The sequence below is a fragment of the Abramis brama genome, assembly GCF_963993115.1.
Source record: "Abramis brama genome assembly, chromosome: 3".
Taxonomy (NCBI): domain Eukaryota; kingdom Metazoa; phylum Chordata; class Actinopteri; order Cypriniformes; family Leuciscidae; genus Abramis; species Abramis brama.
Window position 1 is genome coordinate 30,611,433 of NC_139965.1, and position 7,491 is coordinate 30,618,923.

The 7,491-nt window shown below is 32.3% G+C and overlaps 1 long non-coding RNA gene across 1 annotated transcript; it reads left to right on the forward strand.

Annotated features, from left to right (window-relative positions):
• The first annotated feature begins 4,359 nt into the window (after positions 1-4,359).
• On the forward strand, positions 4,360-6,321 carry LOC311078777. The gene is made up of 3 exons (XR_014605268.1): positions 4,360-4,427; positions 5,301-5,333; positions 6,141-6,321. It is a non-coding gene; the product is annotated as an uncharacterized lncRNA (long non-coding RNA).
• Positions 6,322-7,491: the final 1,170 nt, after the last annotated feature.

Consider the following 7,491-nt stretch of genomic DNA (forward strand, 5'->3'; position numbering starts at 1 on the left):
AGAGGTGGACAGTAACAAAGTACATTTACTTGAGTACTGTATTTAAATACACTTTTTGAGTATCTGTACTTTGAGTATTATTTTTTTCTGGAAACTTTTTACTTTAACTTCACTACATTTGAAAGACAAATATTATACTTTTTACTCCACTACAATTCTGTACAAGGTCTTTGAGTAGAAAGTAATAATGTCAGTCAGGGGATGATTTTGGTTGCAGGGGTTGCATTTTGGTTGGAAAATAAAGTCGGATTGACGTCAGAACCTGACGTCTGTCCAACGTTGGAGATTAATGTCAATCTGGCGTTGGATTCTGATCTCAACCTGATTTTCATTTTCAACGTTGGGTTTGGTCTTCTAAATGCAAATTTTGTCATTGTTTTGGAGCACACTAGCTTATAGATAACAGTAAGGCTAACACATTCATACTAAAAGCCAAAAAACTTTAAATAGGGCACTATTTGAGGGAACAGCCATTCGGGTGTCCGAAACCAATGTGGACATTATTGAGTGCACTTATTCAATCTCACATTCAATCCCACTACTGGAACTGTGTTCTAGAAATAAATGTAATATTGATATGAGGGTAGGCAGGCATAGATTCAGAGGCATAAGGTACTGTAAGTATTACATACAACAATGCAACAATAATCACTTTTTACTTTTGATAAACAACTTTTAAAAACAAGTACTTCTGTACTTTTACTTAAAGCTGCAACTTTTTTGGGTTAAAAATGATCCAAAATACATTTCTGAGCAAGTACATAACCAGCCAGTGTTCAAAACTATCTGCTTGCCTTAGCTCGATTCAAAACGGTAAGCTTGTAATAATGTTTTTAATTCCAGTGGTAATGGTGGATTTCCGCGGGAAATTCGAGCATGTCTTTGCGTCATTACGTCACATCTGTACACATAAAGAAGGTGTCTCGGCTAGTAGGCTATATTGCGTGTGAGGATGTTGGAGGTGGAGATTTATAGCCTTTTCTCACAGCACTTGATATAATTAAACTTATCAATTTGATGGCGGATCCAGAAAGGTTCAAACGACAATCACCAATGACAACTGGAAATTTACCCGTTGTAAAATGCAAAAGACTTCTTTCGGACTTCAGAGTGGCTAACGTTACAGAAAAAAAGAGACTGCAACCGGGCCCATGCGAAAACAAGGATAATATCGGAAGGGCATTAAATGTAGTCACGCAATGCTGACGTTGTTAAAATGAACAATTTGAGAACAAAGTATAATTTGCACGGTTTGACGTGATAGGCTATGATAAGCAATCGTTAGATTTAATCAGCGCAATTTACTGCAATGCTATTTTTCCCTTAGTTAGTCAAAACAAAAACTGATGTTACTTACTTGTTCAGATGGCATTTTCCGGTGAAAATTCTTATGTTGGTCATACTTTTAAGAAGTAGAATCTGTGATTCCGAATGACAGTTTCCACACCGGCGCGGTGACTGACAGCCGCACATTCTCCTCAAATCATTGGATTCATCCGCGCTGTGCCGTGCCGAGGCACAACCATAGACTGTAAAAAATAGGGCACAACCCACGTAAAGTTGATGCAATATCAGATTTCGAACAGAGATGGCGACAAAGAGGAAAAAATACGGACTGCAGATTTAAGTAAACATCGATCTTTTACAACTTGTAACAGAGTAATATTTGACCAGTAGTATCTGTACTTTCACTCAAGTAAGGAAGTTGTGTACTTTGTAGCAGGGTGGGTTAAATCCACCTATCCACCCATTCTTTGATAGGAACCTGTGTGCCCTTAGGGCTGTTATTCCCTGGTATTCCAGGGTGGCGTAGTCGATCGTATTGCCATTATTGTCGTCTCCATTTGAGTTTGGTCCCTCCCCTATGGAATGCCAGAGGGTTGTTCCATAAAAGACGCTTAGAAAAGCGGGGATTAAACTCCAAAACCGGACTTGAATGAGCCTAACAAATAAATTGGGGCTAAAGTGGTTCCATAAAAGGTAATTGAAGTTCACGCAATCTCACTAATTTGATCCAGGTTTATCTAGTCTAGATAATTGCGTGTGCACGCGTTTCTGAAGCAGCCCTAGAGGTCGATCGTGGATCAAATCGATCCACCATCAAACAGCATATATTTTGTGCTGTTTTATGCGTTTGTGACATGTTTTTTTTTCCGTCAGTGCAAAACTTACATTTTACAGTTATATTCTGCATCTGTAAATGTTAGAAAGTCATGCAAATGTATCCATTTTGCTGCTAATCTTCATATTGAACGAGCGCTGCTGCGCGCATGCGCGCCAAATAGGAGCGCAATAATTCTGACTAAAATATACATTTTGCTTGGCAAATTAATATGCGATATTTTATAACACCAGAAATATCTTCTAATTATAATAATTTATCTTTAGGATGTTGGATAAGTTGCAGTGAACTTCTAGCTCATTACACTTAGGCTATATATTTTATACTTCTAATAAATAAAAAAATGAAAAGATGAACAGAAGTAGCCTAATTCAGGGAATATTTTTTTTTAAGAAACTAAGTATATAAAGATACAAAATATAGTTTTGGGTATAGGACCTATGCTACTTAATAAAGGTGATGTATACTTATTTAGAATGCTGAGAATTACAGCTTTTAATGCAATAATGTTTTGGAGAAAGCAAGAATCCCCAGTTTTAAATGAGTGGTTAGATTTAGTTTCTAAAGTACATTATGGAGAGGATAACATGAAATTAAGAGCAAATGTATACATTTTGAAAAGATATGTGCAACTCTTATATTCCATAAAATAAAGGAATATATATTAGCCTACATTAACTACATTTTTATATAACCCTCCCTTTTATTTCTAGTTATTTGTTATTTTATTTACTGACTTATTTAATATTGAATATTTGATATTTAAATAATATTACTTGAATAACTATTAGGAATTATGTGTCATTATAAGAGTTTGATATAAATATGTGAATGTTACATTTTTATTAATATTTATTTATTGTTTTTTGTCTTTTCCCCCTTAAATAATATGTGTTGGTGGGTATTATCACAAAAGAAAAAAAGTAGAAGGAAAAATAAGGAATATTTATTGGGGGAAAATATGATGTCTTTAAAGGAACTGTCCATTTGTATAATTGCGTTAAATGTGTTTGAATTGAAAGACATAATAAAGTACATGATATATATATATATATATATGCTACAATATTTGTTACTTGGACATTAGATGTCCCTTATTTAGAATTTTAAACCTACAAGTGTATTTTTATTATAGCAATAACTGTAAATGTAGGTTAATATACTGTCAATTACTAAGCTCAGATTCATCTTACCAGTTAAAATTTATACTGTGCTTTTGTAATTATTTATTTTTAATTTTGTGATTTTAACTTCTGCTTTAAAAAGCTTTTTTTTAGATTGTGTTCTAATGTTCTTCTAATAACCAACATACTACAGCTGCCAAACAAAACCAGAGAGAAATGTATTCATAAATCTTTAAAACAATTATTTATCTATCTATATATCTATATCTATAAATACAGTACACACACACACATATATATATATATATATATATATATATATATATATATATATATATATATAATGTCTATAATGTATATATTGTCTAATTTATCATTGTAGCCTTATTTAAGTTGATTTTCTGTATACTGTGTATTTATTTTTGGACTAATAGTGGTTAATAAAGTCCAATAATGGTATGAGAGAGTTTCAGTGGTAATATCATTGTGTTCCTATTGGTCAGTGTTAGAGGATCTGTGTAACAGCTGAGGCTTAGCCTGACAGTTAGCCTGCCCTGGACCAGGCTAGTTTCCCAGCATAAGTTGCCAGGGTAACTGAGTTTGAACTATTTTAAGTTTGCTTTATGAAACAGAATCCACCGGCAATAAGTCTGACTTACCAAAATAAGCCTGGCTTGTATTCTAATCTTGTTTTATGGAACAACCCTCAGATCTGACTTAATAATAAATAAATAAATACATAAATAAATATGTGAAGAAATGTAAAAAAAAACTAAAATACATAAATAAATACATAAATATCCGAAGAAATGTTTAAAAAAATAAAAAATAAATGAGTATTTATACTTTTATTTCCTTATTTATGTATAATTGTATTTTTTCCCCATTTATTTATTTATGCATTTATTTATTTCCACATTTATTTACAGCTTAATGTTTGCTGTCACACATAAACATAACATTCATACACAATCTACGATATGACTGTCTATCATTTCAAATTAAATCAAATGCAATGGCATTTCTCAACCGCTAGATGGCAAAATCGAAACACTGATCACTTTAGCCAGATCTCGCGATACACATTTCCGCTATTTTCAATTTTATTTGACACGAGGCAGCTGTTGGAGAGCAACGGGTGAGCGACACTCTGAAAACCTTCAAATTTCTTCTTCGATCTTGTAAGTATGCGTGTTATTTTTGTTATGTTCATTGTTTAAATTAGTTAGTTGTTATAATGTGTAGAAACCGTGACATTTTAACATTACCATTGCAGAGTACTATTTTTCTCCAACAAGTTAACGTTTACTGCACGTGTTATTGCAACTGTGTGCCCTTAATCTAAAATGTATCTAAATTCAAGGTGGTAAGCATGAAACTATGAAACTTATCATTAATATTTTTTATTATTATTAAAGATACCAATATATTTTTGTTTTTAGATTAGAGTAAGAAATAATAGTTTTTGATTTAATGCAAATTTTCAAAGTATACTTTACATAAAACTTAACAGCAACATAGTGCAACATGAAAAGAAATTATAAAAAAATATTTTTCCTTTCTGATTAATAAAAGGTAGTGGCAAACAGTAAAGTCTTAAAATAATTAAAATATGCAGCATACATTAAGTTTTCAGTGAATTTGTTTTAGATATGGTGCATAAAAACTGAATGCTGCTTCTCCATGTTTTGTTTTGACTTTGGGGATATAAAAGTAGCTGGCTACTGTAGATGACCTGAGAGGTCTGCTCTGGATGGTTCATAATGCATCAGATTATAAATTTACTTTGGCCTTAAAATGTTAATTAATTTAATAACCAGCTATAGTATTTTGATATGAATTCTTTGACAGACAGATAGCCAGTGTAAAAACCTCAGAACTGGAGTGATGTAATCCACTTTATTTGATTTAAAGACACTGTTTATTGCAAATTATCCAGCAATCAGTCAACAAAGTACATCAATTGAATATACAGAACACTTGTCAATGACTACCATTAAATGTCTTGTTACCAACATTCTTCAAAATATATATTTTTTGTGTGTGTTCAACAGAAGAAAGCCATACAGGTTTGGAACCAAGTGAAAGTGAGTAAATGCTTATATGATTTTTTTTTTTTAAGTGAACTACCCCTATTAAGTATAATATATTTTTATGTTCATTAGAGTTATATGAGTAAGTGATAAAGAATGATTTATATGGATAGTTCACTTTGAAATTTTGGTATGTTTTAGCTTTCCTCAAGGGCATCCAAGATGTAGGTGTCTTTGTTTCTGCAGTAGTTTCAATTTTGATATTTTTAGGTCAAACTGTTCTAGTCTGTCAGTCAGTCATATAATGCAGGTCTATATGTTTACTACCTGAAAGAGCACGATTGTTGTCACGATTTGTTATGATTTCTCTTACATTTGAGCGCGCTTTTTGATGTGCCTACATTTGTAATTAAAAAATTTTGGTCAGCAGGAAAAATTGTCTAACGAACAGTTCTGTTTAAAAATCCGTACTGAAATCGAACCGAAAGCCTCGTACAGAATGGTTCAATACGTGTATCGTTACACCCCTAAAATATATGTATGTGTGTATATATATATATATATATATATATATATATATATGTATATATGTATATATGTATGTGTGTGTATATAATATAATTAGTGCATCACCATTATGCAGGTAAAAATTTTCAATTATTGATATTAATTTATTAATAATATTGATATAAATTGTCTATATTGATATAAATTATATAGTCTCAATCTATATTCTGTTAACTCTATATTGGCCACCTCTAGTGTGCATCCTAGCAAAAGTGAATGACTGTAATTGGTTAAAAATGATTGTCAACAATGCTTTTCTTGAGCAATAATTTTTTTCTTTTTCTCATTTGGCAGACGCAGTGATGACCAACTTTCCTTCGGCGACTGAATGGGAAATAAAAAATGCAATTTCTGGTCATTTTAAACAAGCACCAGGGAGAGCAGGAGGTGGTGGTTATGGATATAAAGCTAACAATTAATTCTTAATTTTTTGTATATTTTCCAATATTTTATTTGTTCATTTTTATGTTTGAATGTTGTCTAAGTTGTTAATATAATTGTTCTAAATAAATCCTTTATATTCAATTAGTTTGGATGGATTTTCATTTATGAGAACCTGTTATATTTGAGTGAAAAGAATCCTTATGCCTCATTTTGTTGTCTATTACATGTATATAGTGTAATTGATGACAGGTCTATTCTTGGGCTATGGTTAGACGTCTATTAGATTTTCACTGACAGCCCAAAATCAGCCTTGTTTTAGCCTAGACCCATATTAGACGTATATATGTAGTCGTTTAATAGCTGTCTAATTGATGACTAGTCTATTCTTGGGCTATGATTAGACGTCTATTAGACGTATAAATATAGTCATTCAACAGCTGTCTAATTGTCTATTCTTGGGCTATGGTTAGACGTCTATTAGACGTATATATGTAGTCATCCAATAGCTGTCTATTCTTGGGCTATGTTTAGACGTCTATTAGATTTTCACTGACAGCCCAAAATTAGCCTCGTTTTAGCCTAGACGTCTGGGCTGTGTTTTGACGGCTATTAGACGTCTATTAGATGCAAAATTGCTTGCTGGGTCATGTTTCCTGGAAACGGTGTGCAACGGGGTTTGAGATACGTTTTCTCTTGTTTGGTGGGTGTGTCAGAATTGCAGTCCAATCAGCAGCAACATGTATATAAAGCACGTGGTATTAAAGTGAACTCGCACAATGGGTTGGAAAGTAATTTACAAATTTGTTTGATGCAGCTCCACTGTCTATGTGCAGCTCGGTATACACAACAACTGAGGATATTAGAAGACATGTTTGTTGAAAGTTTTATTGTAAAAAATATAGGATATCAACATAATGATGTAGTTGTTTATATTTTTAGCTTCATTGCAAGTGTATGACATTTGGTATAGAAATAAGGTAATTAAGTGCTTTTCCTAAAAATGAGAAAGAAAATACAGGGTATTAAAACAGTATGAACTACAAATAAAGTCAGTATGTGAGACTAAATAGATGTGTTTTAGTCTGAATTAGGTAAGATGTGTGCTTCCATTTCAGTTTCAGCAATCCCTTCACTCGATTGGGATGTTCTCTTTTGTTCTGGGCGCAATTAGTAACTCTAACATCGGGCATATTTTGTAGTATTAAACACATATTTATACCGACTTCATCAGGCTCCGAAAATTATTCACAAAGAACACAAA